This window comes from Hylaeus volcanicus, chromosome 7, assembly GCF_026283585.1.
Source record: "Hylaeus volcanicus isolate JK05 chromosome 7, UHH_iyHylVolc1.0_haploid, whole genome shotgun sequence".
NCBI lineage: Eukaryota > Metazoa > Arthropoda > Insecta > Hymenoptera > Colletidae > Hylaeus > Hylaeus volcanicus.
In genome coordinates this window covers 14,379,115-14,391,660 of record NC_071982.1, presented here as the reverse complement: position 1 = coordinate 14,391,660, position 12,546 = coordinate 14,379,115, and the positions used below count along the sequence as shown (strand labels likewise).

Genomic DNA, 12,546 nt, shown 5'->3' with positions numbered 1-12,546 from the left:
CGTGTATAAAATAAAAAGATTTTCATAATGTTTTCGTAGCCAGGAACAGAATTTGAAATGTGAATTCACGTCAGCGGTCCCGAATATGTTAATTTTAATATACCCAGTTCACAATTTCAATAATTCTCACAAAAAAATCCAGCAGAAACATTCTCGATAACTCGGTAATTTTAGAAAGAAGTCCGACGTAAGTGAAACTGATCGGTTCGGTAGTCTTTAGTGGTACGTAAGAAAAGACGACGCAAGTTCGTGAACGTCGAGGAAAAACTCGAGCCTTAAAAGAAAGTTGACTTCGTGTTTCTTGTTAGTCCATCGAAGGAGGGGGGGAATGTACGAAGATGAATTTCGCGACTTTCACGGTGCTGGAAAGTCGTGAAAACGAGACGAATCGTAAAGCCGCGGGACTGGTCGGTGGACCAGAATGGGATGCGAAGAATGCACTGGGCGTATATATTCCGGGACGAACGGGAGAAATGATGCGCGTGGTTCGCCCTCTCGGTTGAAAGCCGCGACAAAGTAACAGCGTTCGAAAGGTTCGTTTTACGAGTGGAAATAATATCTCGGGCTACGTGGATGGGTTAAATATGTGTAACGTTTGATGAGGGTCGTCTCGTTTAGGCATTACGATCTCGTTACGGGGACCGTTAACCTGCTATCTTTTTCCTACGTCGTTTCCCTTTCTTTCGCTCTACGTTGGATTTTCCCATCGACGCCGACGCGCCGCTCCTTCTTCCAAACGCGAAGTGAAACAGATCAGACCAAAGCAAAGTCGTACAATGTTTCGACTCGTGCGCTCTTTTAAGGAATTCTAGTATTAATTTAACCCTTTGACAGCGGACAATTTTTACTGGATATTCTAAGAGACGTTGTGGTGTGAATTTAAAAAAAAATATCAGTTTATAGGGAATGATAAAACGGAACTCTTTCATATTTACAGTATATTCGTAGGGCGTTTAGTTTCAGAGATAACAATTAAAAACTTAAAAGATCTTTTGCCTGAGATCTCGTAATGGTCTGATTCTGTTGCTGTTGTCATAAAGAAAAAACGACAATCGAACAATCGAATTTTAAAAACAGGTCACCTTATAGAGGTGATAAAAAAGAATTAACATCGTACGTATTAAGTTATTCGTTTCTTTTTCTACATTGAAAATTTTCATTAGCGTTTCTTTTGAATTACAAGGTGTTATTTGGATGATTTAATTAAAATTTATGAAGGGCCAATTATACGCCAGTTTGTCGTGATACTTAACTAACCATTCGAGTAATTATAGGTAATTATTATGTATAATGGAAAGACGTTCGCGATAAAGTCACTAACAGGCGGCTCGGCTGATTACAGGAGTGTTTAGTTTATATTTCTAGAAGCGATTAGATGAGAATAATAAACGAGACGGAAGATTGATAAACAAGTGCCGGTTCCTGAAATCATCAGCATTTATCACTCAATGCTTAATTAAATATTTAGTAAACAGGTGGTAAATTGACAGTCTCGACTGTAATTATAAGAGTACTATGGTTGAAGAATGAATTAGGTCTCATGATTATGAACACAAAATATGGTTTTGTTTTATATTGTAATATATGCATTATAAACTCTTGCATTTAATATAGTTACGATATATAATAATTAAATGTAGATATATTTATAATGTAATACTTTAAAATAAGCGATGCAATTTTCTGGAACACTCAGGACAGAATCACAATTTTCTCTTATCTTCTCCTGTACTTTGGAGTGTATTACGATTAGGTCTTCGATTATATTCAGACAACAAATTTGTTAACATAAATAATAAAATATTGGCCATTCGTTTACTTATTTTCATCAATTTCCATCTGTTTGGGATAAACCATACCAAAGGTAATTCACCTGAATTGATAAATCAAAGTAAATAAGAAGTAAATCGGTGCAAGTTAAGATAGCTGTTGGCATGCATCGATTCACAATTCATGTTCTATTCGCTCGAAGCGATCTTCCACTGATTGGCCATGAGGTGTCTCATAAAAACATGATTTACAAATGCGCTGCCTCGCAATCTCCTTAATCACGTGATATCTTTGCTGAGCATATCCAGTTCTCATTTGGTAAGGTATGTCAACGACAGCCTCTCAAATGTTGCCGGTTTGCTACAAATACTCAAAGAAATAATGTACAGAGCTCTTAAATGTAGTATGAATAAGAAATAAGGACACGAATGCCGCAAATGCGGTCGAATGGTATAATACAATTTGTCGGAAGGAAATATGTTTACTTGGTTTTATATCGGTTTCTTAAACGGACTTTGAATGCAACGAAACACCATAAAATTCTTTAACTTTGTATTTCGTACCCAATTTCAAGAATATGCTCGTGATATTACTCGATAGGAATTGTTCAACTTCGCTTTTTATGTTGCGGAAGTAAAATGACATAAAAATGAATTCTTTCCCATTTGAAAAACTTCATTTGATTCTTGTTTAAGATTCAATTTAATACAATCATTATTATTTTAGAATCAAAAGGTAATGGAATTTGAAAGGACGACTTTCGAGGATTACTAATTCGATATTGTAAAATATACTTTGGTAACGATATAGAGGACTTTGTCAACAACGTAGGACACTCTGTTAATAATAGAGAACACTATGTTGGCAATATAAAGTCTTCTATCGATAATCTAGAGTACTCTGTTGGTAATATAATGCACTCCGTCGTTCCAACGATAATATAGAACACTCCGTCGATAAAGCTCCCTGTCACTTAAGGTTCTAATTCAAACTATAAACAATACTTTAATACTTAGACAAGTGCGGGGGATGCAGCAGTAGGTGAGGGATCCACGGGAACTGATATTTGATTCGCGATCTAATAAGATCGGAAGTGTTTGGAAGAAGAACACTGGACTGTCGGACCGATAGTATCGGTACTCTCTAGACGTACGACTGGCCAATCGTTTCTCGACCGACTTCCATCCAATAGATGATCCAGGTAGGTTTCAAAAGTCTGCTCGAAAAGCCATAAAGAAAGATCTAAGGAAAAGAAGGCACATCCAAGCACGTAGCTAAAATGGAAACTGCCGCGGTGGTTGCGGATGTGGCGAGTAGGAGGTTTATCGTCTGTTGGTAAGTGCTTCGCAAGTTCTCGCTTTAACCCCGTTCCCACCTGGTGGTGGGAGAGCCGTAAAATCACCGCGAATACTTCAAATAATACCTATCCGCCAAGTACTTCGAGCGGAGGTAAGATCACTCGGACCGAAGCTTTATCCTTTCAACGTCATCTCTCTCTTTTGACGCAAAGTTAGGAGGTAGAGATCTCTGTTTTCACAAAATCCTTTGTTTAAGTGATATCTAACAACCAAAGTTGTATAATTTTTCTTCTTTTTTTTAAATAGTATAATTGTTTACACTTGGTCAGGAATGTTGGACACCGACAAGAACAAAGCTTATCGAAATGAACATGGATGCGAATATAGTAGTAAAGTAGAAAATTTATTAATAAGAACGATGTTTTAGGAAGAGCGGTGGCCCGAGCAATGGCAGATATACGTTTACTATAACGCACTAAACGAGACGTTTCGGTCGGTTCATGCTCGAATCTACCATTCGCAATACAATTCGCGACGTCGACTTCCATCGAGACAGTTATCGACACTTCTGTTAAACTAATAGAAGATTGCGAACGATTTTAGCATACAGAAAACACCGGATCTCGCCTGGTTGAAAACAGGTTCTCATATTACACTTCATCCGTGGAGCTAAGCTATTTCTATGCGCGATATGTGCAACTATCGTAAATTTAGAAATATGGAGGATGTTAGGAGTTAAAACCACGCAGGCGTAAATTTTTAAATATCTATGAATAATAAAATGCGCGGATAATAAAAATGGTTATTATCCGGTTATGGGGTAGTTAGGCTGCTGAAAATGCATTTTATTTCAGCCAATTATCGATTTTCTTCAGTGTAATTGTATTTGTTTACATTTACGCAGGAATTTTCTTGATACAACAACTTTTTCAGCAAGAACGGAATAAAGTCATCGATTCATCAATTTCGTGCATGCGAAACATCGCAGTACTAGGAATGGTGCCATCATTGATAAAATGGAATGGTGTCGTCATTGATAAAATATTCAGTGACATCGAGTATTTTCATTATTTCTCGATTGCTATTGTAACCCATTTGTATATCAAGGAAATGTAGAAATATTTTTTTATGATAAACTAGACACTAAAGACCTTATCAAAAGCCACAAACCGATCGAATCGCCTTCCTTTCGAGCTTCTAATGAAACCAATGTTCAGCGAGACCAACAATAAGTAGCTACTATGAAATCGATCCGCCAGAAACAACTCTTCAGAGATCAGCTTTCTACCCGGTTGCTGACGGTTGCCCGCGACGCGGTTCGCCAGCATAATAAATGATCGGATGAATAAACGTACGCGAGTCGAATCGCGCGACGCGTAGGGGCACTCGTCTGTGAAATCAGCTCCAAGGTAGCGAGCCAGCCAGGGAACGTGTTGTCCGTCTCTCAGGCTGTGACTAGGGGCTAAACCGTTGGATGATTCTTCGCGCCGGCCGACACTCGCGATGCCGCACGGGGCGGAGGAGACGAGGCAAGGCGAAGAAGAAGGTTGAGGAAGGAACCTGACAAGCAGTCGTGCAGGGCTTTAGCGGGGACTGACGTTTACGGCTCGGAGCGGTCGACCTAGCGCCCGTAAAACTTGAGAAGAAATACAAGCGAAGTCCGCATCGACAGTTAAAGTCATACGCGCGAAAATACAGCCAGGCTTCTGTGAAATACGACGTCTGTCGAGCACCTACCTCTACCGAGCTAAGCCACCGGGGTCCACCCAGGATATGCGTCTCGTTAATGAAAAGAACCCCGCCTCCTACCGATCTCCTCGCGGACGATAATCGAGTTCCACGACCGAAAGAAAAGACCGGCCCACCCGCGTTCAACGAATCGACCCGATTTTCGTCCCGCGGGTCGGTTTACTTCTCGATGGATCGAACGGTGACCGCGACGACGGCCAAGGGGAACATAAACCAGAAGAACCTCGAATGGCTGCTTGATCGCTCGTTTCGTGCTTCTTTGTCCCGTGTTCCAGGGTTCTCTCGTTGGGGTGAAGTTTCGAAGCCAAGGACGACCGTGATTACCATTTTTTTTATTAGAGAGCACTTTTGGACCCGACCATTGTTTATTTGGTTGACATTTTTTGTTTATATCGTACACTACTCTACTAAATACCTCTTTGTGAATTTTTGCAAATTTTTGTACCGAACCAAAAAGAGCTATGAATTTAAAGAAAAGAAGAAAAAAACAAATTAAACGTTGTTTTTTCTCGAAATGTGCGTTTTTTAATGAACTTGAACTCGTTCAATTCCTTGGAATTCTTACAAAGTTTCAGTGGTTTATGTTTGTCTTATTTTTTATCCTAGACTAACGCGTCTAAAATCGTCTAGAGTTGCTAGTTCGCTTCAGCGAAATTCTCGTCAAGCCCCGAATGGATTTCGCGTCGAGCACCTTTCGAGCTTTGTTTACAGAAAAATGTATCGTACGAAGGTATAGTCGACCTTGGCGGCGAACGTCGGCCCTATTCTCGAAGAATGAAGGCGCGATTCCCAAGACAAAGCATTAATTAACGGCAGCGAAGTGCGTGAGCCGACGGCGGGCTCATCCTCCTCCTCATCATCGTGTCTTCCCTGTACGAAACCACGAACCAGGGAGCGTTAAGCCGTGTAACAGTCCCGGTTCTCCTGGCATACTGAGTTTTACTACTTTCTAACCACAGTCGTCGGCTACAATTAAACCCTCATAAAACTTCGTCGTAATTTTTTTGAAAGCGACCGACCGCTCTCTCGCGCCATGGCTCCCTTCGTTTGCCGAGTAAAAACCGCGCCATATTGCATCCTTAACGAAGCCTCGAGACATTGCGGTTACCGACGTCTTCCGGTCGACCCTAAACCGTCGCTGGTTCAGATCCCGTGGCCCAATGGGAGCCAAGTTTCTTGAAATCGCCTATTTTCGGAACCCTCAAAGCCACTTTTTCGTCGAGTGAACCATTGAAAGACTTGTTTCAATTTCTGGTTAACCACCGATACGACGAATTGACTTGTATTGTTTTTCTTCTTTATCCCTGGGTATTTCTTTTTTTATTATCGTTAGGCACAAGATCGTGTCAACAAAACAGTTATTTCCAGATGTACCACTTCATGCTTTCTAATAGAATGCATAAAGAGAAGTTTATTCGTATACTTGCGTTATTATGCTATTAACGCTTTGGGATTCAAGAAAATTTAACGTAAACGAAGATTTTCAACTCCCAATCGGCACTTAAGTTGGCACGTCAAACCCAGTGGCGACCGAAAGTCATCTCTCGAGTGAAAGGACTATTACTAATGTGTAGGTATGCGTCGATTAATTGTATTTCTTTCAGTAACTGCTTTGGGTTTATGAGCAAAAGTGTGTTTTATTGTTCCTCTAATCGAAGGAACGACGTTTCGGTCATTTTTATGGCCCTATTCGGGTGCGAAATAAGGATTCCTGCTATAGGTAGCGTATGTACCCGACGAAAATGATCAGGGTCGTTAAAGCGGGCATCAAAATGTTTAACTCTAAATTTATGGACATATTTTATATACCTGTTCCCGAGGGTACCTGTGAAATTGATGTGTGAAAGAAAACCTACTAAAAGAAACTTTTCTTCAAAAAATTAATTGATTTCCGTCAGCAACTACTTAATCATATACTATTAATTTGCTCGTACATTTGTCTGTGTAATATTATATAGTCACGTAGTATAATATTATAATGTCATTAACTATAAGTAAAATAAGTAAAGATTATTATTGCTTAAGAATGTAAATCTACGTTCTCTACTCGAACTGTAATGTGTTATTTAATTTATTAGATAAATGAGATAAAAATAAGAATTCACTTAACGTATTTCAATTTATTTTGCCTCGAGGATCAAATTTCTATGCATTTTCCATTGTAATTTCTCGCGGATAACATACACCAGAAATTGCGCGTAAGTTTGAGAAATCGTGTCGCAAGTTGTAAACTAATAAAAACGGAAGACAGAAACAGTGAAAACTATGCAATTGAAATTAGAAAGTCGTTTGATAAAACGCTGTCATGACAGGGGGTCGTAAATAACCACTACAATTTCTAAAATGTGAGCAGTCACGGTATCTTCATGAATTTAGCGAACGAGAAGTGAAGCGAAAATATGATTCTTGTATATCGACAACACAATGCTTAATTTATTATAATTCGAACGCTTCAAGCACTATAACTCGAACATATTATTCGTACAAACGTTCCATTACCGTTTCAACTTTGCATTAGACAATTTATCGTTTAAATATACCGCTTAAACTGCTGATAACCGACTATTTCAAGAGCGACACTGTTTCACAAAGTTAATCGAGTAATTTGGTTGCAAAAGTAGCTTTCTCTTTAACACGTCGAGTGCCACGTTGATTAATACTTAATCTAATATTTATCGTGAAATCTATTTACTCTTGTCAAAATTCATGAATCCAACTCCGTTTCTTTTTTTTTTTTTTAAAAAAATCACCTTGAGAATTCATTTGTTTAGTTCCTCGGTGAAAAGCCTCGCCATCTACGTATAGACAAATCAACGTGTTAAACATTGTATTCTTAAAAAATAAATAATAAAAGAACAACAATTCCATTGTTTATTACTTAATTATTCTCAAGAAAACGGTGCACCAAAATTTCTTTTTCCAAAGGTATCCCATATATTACCATTCAGGCGACTCGAAATTTTATTTACAAAATGGTGGCCCAGGTTACGCACTTGTCAGGGCGACAAATAAACACTATGTTTCTCCCGAACGAATACTTTATAACACCGCGTTCATTCGTCTAGAGATCGCGACATAAATTTCCGTGCTTTTACGATTTGTGGAGGCAAAAAAATACGCGCCCACAGAAAGGCGTTACCTCGTAACACACGCAGTACGATTAGATCTTTACTGTCGCATACTTATAGCGGTGAAATATGCGAGCTGTCTTGTCGGCCGTGGTACTACACAATCTCCCCATAACGTGTTTACAGGGTATTTTTTTACACTTCCAGTTGTAAATCCGAAGCAACGCGTGTTTAAATTATAGGAAAGAATTTATGCCCACAATAAAATTATTCGTCGACGAACCTAACGTTATCGTTTAATGGGTACGTGTTACCGTTTCCTCATGGGAACCTCTTAAACTCTCCGTGGTATCATCGCTATATGGGAGGAAATATTCAGATAGGCGCAGTGGGAAAGATTCGTTTTACAAGGAAAATTAATTTTACTCATGAACAGTAATAGATATCAGAGATGGATAATTTATTTATACTTTGCAGATGTATTTCTGTATCCGTTACTCCTAACGAAGTATTTAATTTTCCGTTACGAAATTACTAGACTGCGGATGTTTATCCATCGATGGAAAATTTCAATGTACAAGAAACTACGAAATGCATACAGTATGCAATAATATAAAACGATATTGAAAGTAAAATTCCTATTATAATATTTGAAGAGTAACATAATAAAATTCTACAAAATGCACATTATAAACAACTCTGAAGCCATACTATTCTTAATATCTAATAAATAGATATATAATATAGAATAAATAAAAGGATGCTGAAAACACGTGGAACGCACGGAGCAAGTAAAAAGAGGCTCCGTTATATTGAAACAAGCACCTCGTATATATTTCTTGTCGCAAGATTGCAGGAAAGCACAATGGTTTATTGCAAAACAACTCCACACCTTGCAGCTGGCGTTAAACAAATATATAGAAAGGAGCAGCGATAAAACTGAAAACATAGCAGAAAGATTTCTTAATAAAGAATTGCTTCGTCTAACTCCTTGTTCGAAAGGCTTAGTGGCACTCGATGTGGTTTGGAGGCTAATGCTAGAATGCAACGCTACAAACACCAAAATTGCTCGCGATAAGGAAAGGATAAGTTTAATTAAACGATAATGTCACCATTATAAGAATGTAAACAAAGGCATATCCACTCTACCTCACAGAACGTGTACGTAATCCTCGAAAGCTCGAAAGCTTCCGAAACCATAATCTCGATCGCAGCAACGTAGGTAGGATCGAATCATGCGACGAAGGAACTACCCCCCATGCTTTAATTCAGAAGTTTATATAGATATGAAGTTCCGACAGTTTTAGTGCCCAAACTAAGACAAGTAATCAAACTAAAATTTTGCTATGAAATGGTTGGAACTTTGGATGAGATGAGTTATGAAACCTCGCTGTTTTTACTTTGATAAGTCTGCTATGTCTGATAAGTTGTTGGTAGATACCAGTAAAAAAGGCTTCGTCTGCAAAAGGCTGAACTCTCGAAAGCCAGAAGGACTAAACAAAAATCCCGAAGAACCTTTTAAAAAAATCTTCTTTCGACGCTGACTGGCAACTGTCCCCGTGACCTTTCCACGTCATCCCTCTGCATCCCTCCTCCACGAGACGTCTCGACGCGTTTACGACTGGGACAAAAATGGAGCCCGCGAGTTCTGGCGTGTCCCCGCCGGGATCACGGTTCGCGAGACGATTTCGACTTTGCTAGTGTCTGTCACATAAACTCCGCTAGTTTACTACAGCCGGAGTAAAACGAGCTAGAGAGTCTGAGGTGTGCCTCACTTACGATTACGCGATGACGGTTGCCGGGGAGGCGGCCGTACCGAGTGGTGGATACGCAGGGGAAAGAAGAACAAGAAGATGAACGGAGGAACCGAAACGCCGGGGAACGGGGTAGAGAAACGAGGAGGAGGGGGGAAAAAATACCGCAAGCTGTAAAACGAACCACTTTTACGACCGTCGTTAAGTCCGCTCTGAGCGACCTGTCTGATTACATTGATGCTGCGAGCTGCAGAAGACAAAACTAACCCCTTCGACGAAGTGCCGAGCGGTTTTAGGGAATACCTCGATCGACCGGTTCCTCATCCCGCCGCGCCGGTTCGCGTGCTTTTATGGAATCGATAGGAGATTTTGAAAATAAGACAGAATTCAGACAATCCGATAAATAAAGTGATATAAATATTCACTATTGAAATTCGTACGGCTCAACTCGCGCATCCCAATAATTAACTTCAATATTATCTATTGAAATTTAGTATCTTTCTTGGTTCTCCGGATTCTCCAAGAATTCTCCGTATCTTCCTCCGTTTCATTTTGAAAAGTGCAGAGCTGTATATTTCACTGTCACTATTTTTATCCACTGACCTCAACAAAATTAAACGTTAAACGGACTGCAATTTTGAAATTAAGAGGAATACGAAGAGGCAATCCGGATCCAATGTTGCGATAGAAGAACGTGAGTTCTTAAAAAGAATTGCTTTCACCCCTCGGTTTTCCTTCGTTCGCGACGTTTTGTAATCACTCTCGGCCTGTGGAGGGAAAACGCCAACGCAGCAACATCCTTTATAGCCGGAGATTTATCGACTCTTTCCCCTCTTTAAACAGAACATCAGCGATGTCTATAAACGAGATGAGATTGACCTATCGCGCCTTCGGACGGAATCTTTGCTAGAGTAGTACTGTTAAAGATTTAAACTTGGCCGCGGTCCAACGATGCTCCTGTCCGGTGCGCACGATTCACTATTTCTATGGTGGACGGAAACATCATCTTCGCACGCAAGCATGACCTATCATTTTTATAGAATCTTATGTATGTATTATATAGATTACAGACTGTAGAATGTATTTTCGTTAAAATAAATAAATACAACAAAAAACTGGGTTTCTTTGTTGGCACGAATAACACAAACATTATTTTTAATATACGAGGAATGCAACTTTTAAGTTTGCTTTAGTTTGTCGAAAACATCTCTCATTTTATGTTTATTTTCTTTTCTTTTTCAACTTTTTTATATCTGTTCTAAGAATCGATATCTTTCTGTCTGAATGTCAACCAAAGGAAACAAAGTGAAATTGAAGTAACGCATGTTTTCTGAACTCTACAGAAAAACACAGCGAAACAACAACTGTCTTAAATGAATGGTTGACAATTTTACTCGGTAGAAGTTAGTAATACACTGTTACGTCAAGAAATGTCGCTCAACCGGGAAATATGGTAACGCTAATAATACGTGTTACCCTACGACCCTCGGCGCGATGCAGAAAGCTAATGCGGTTTGTATTCTTTGATCAAAGAAGTTTGAGTTCTTTGTACATACGAAATTAACAGGGGCGAGGGAGAGATAATAACGTAGATTCGAAGAAACAGTACATAAATATTGTGAGAGATTATAGACGAATATATCCGTTTATACAGTTCTTGTAGTTAGTGACAGATATTATGCCGTTCCAAAAGTTTTCTATGCAATAATTCGAATATAGATGTAAAAAGGGATGAGTAAATTCGTGAATGCCATTTAAAGATATATTTCATAGTAACGAATAGAACGACATTTGCCATGAACTTATGGGGCGATCCATAGGTAATGAAATAATCGTATTTAGCTAGGACAATCGATCTCGCTTTCCCATGGAGCAGAATTCCTCAGAAATGCTCTCGACGATGAAGGTAAACGACTCAAGAATCCGAACAAAGGCAGTACGAGAGATGGCTAAGCGACTCATAAATTCGACTTTTTATGGTGTTGTCATCGTTAAAGTCGAAACTGTAGCTTTAAGCTCCCGCGTATAACGAAGCTCCATCGGCAGCGGTCGCTTTGATGAAGTTGGTAGCGAAAATCGTTGCAGTTCGAAATAGGTACCTTTGCTACAGAGGTATGTCAACGGATACACACAGTCGCCTCTCCGTGACTGTTTTGGTTTATGGTCGGACTTTTTACAATCAGCCAGCATCTTACACGACAAATATCGAGTTGTGTAATAAATATATCACGGTTGTTTATGTAAATTCATATTTTTACAGATTAAGGTTACCCTTATCTTTCAAACAGTTCAATATGTATTTTACTGTTGATTTTTTATTTTTATTGTTTTGCATTTATGCACATCATCATTTGTCAATATTGTCTAATATTCTAACTAAGTAAGCATCGACGCAAAATACTCGATCCAAAATGGCTGAAACTATGGATCGCGCACGTGAACAAATTCCACGGAGAGTAACGAAAATCGTAGGGGGAAATAAAAGAAAGGAACGGAAGAAGGAAGCAGCAGGAAATTGAGGAACAGTTCGCTGGTCTAAGCGATACGGTCTGGCTGGCTCTTGAAAGGAAGGGCATTTTATAGGTTAGAATCTGTTTTATGTGCGCCGGATTTGCGATTACGACCCCAACTTCGAACGTTCCAGACTGAGGAAGAGCTTCAAAAGGAAGGGAGTAGGAGAAAACTTTATGTCCTTAAACGAAAACTAATCCTTCGGCCGTTTTTCTACTCGAGACTCGCATTCGCTTAGTTTCCGAACCGTCTCCCGAGTTCTTATGATTCTGATGAGGGGCACCACCCGTACGATCGGGAAATGCGATTTGAATAAAATGTAAAGGCACGTTTCCAAAGTTGGACTATTTAATATAACGCGATTCCTGATCGGACATTTTGTAACCAGGTGGAAAG

General features: G+C 39.4%; 1 protein-coding gene across 2 annotated transcripts in view; it reads right to left on the bottom strand.

Annotated features, from left to right (window-relative positions):
• Positions 1-12,546, bottom strand: part of LOC128880354 (protein doublesex-like) — a 97,714-nt gene that overhangs the window by 10,559 nt on the left and 74,609 nt on the right. The window lies entirely within an intron of this gene.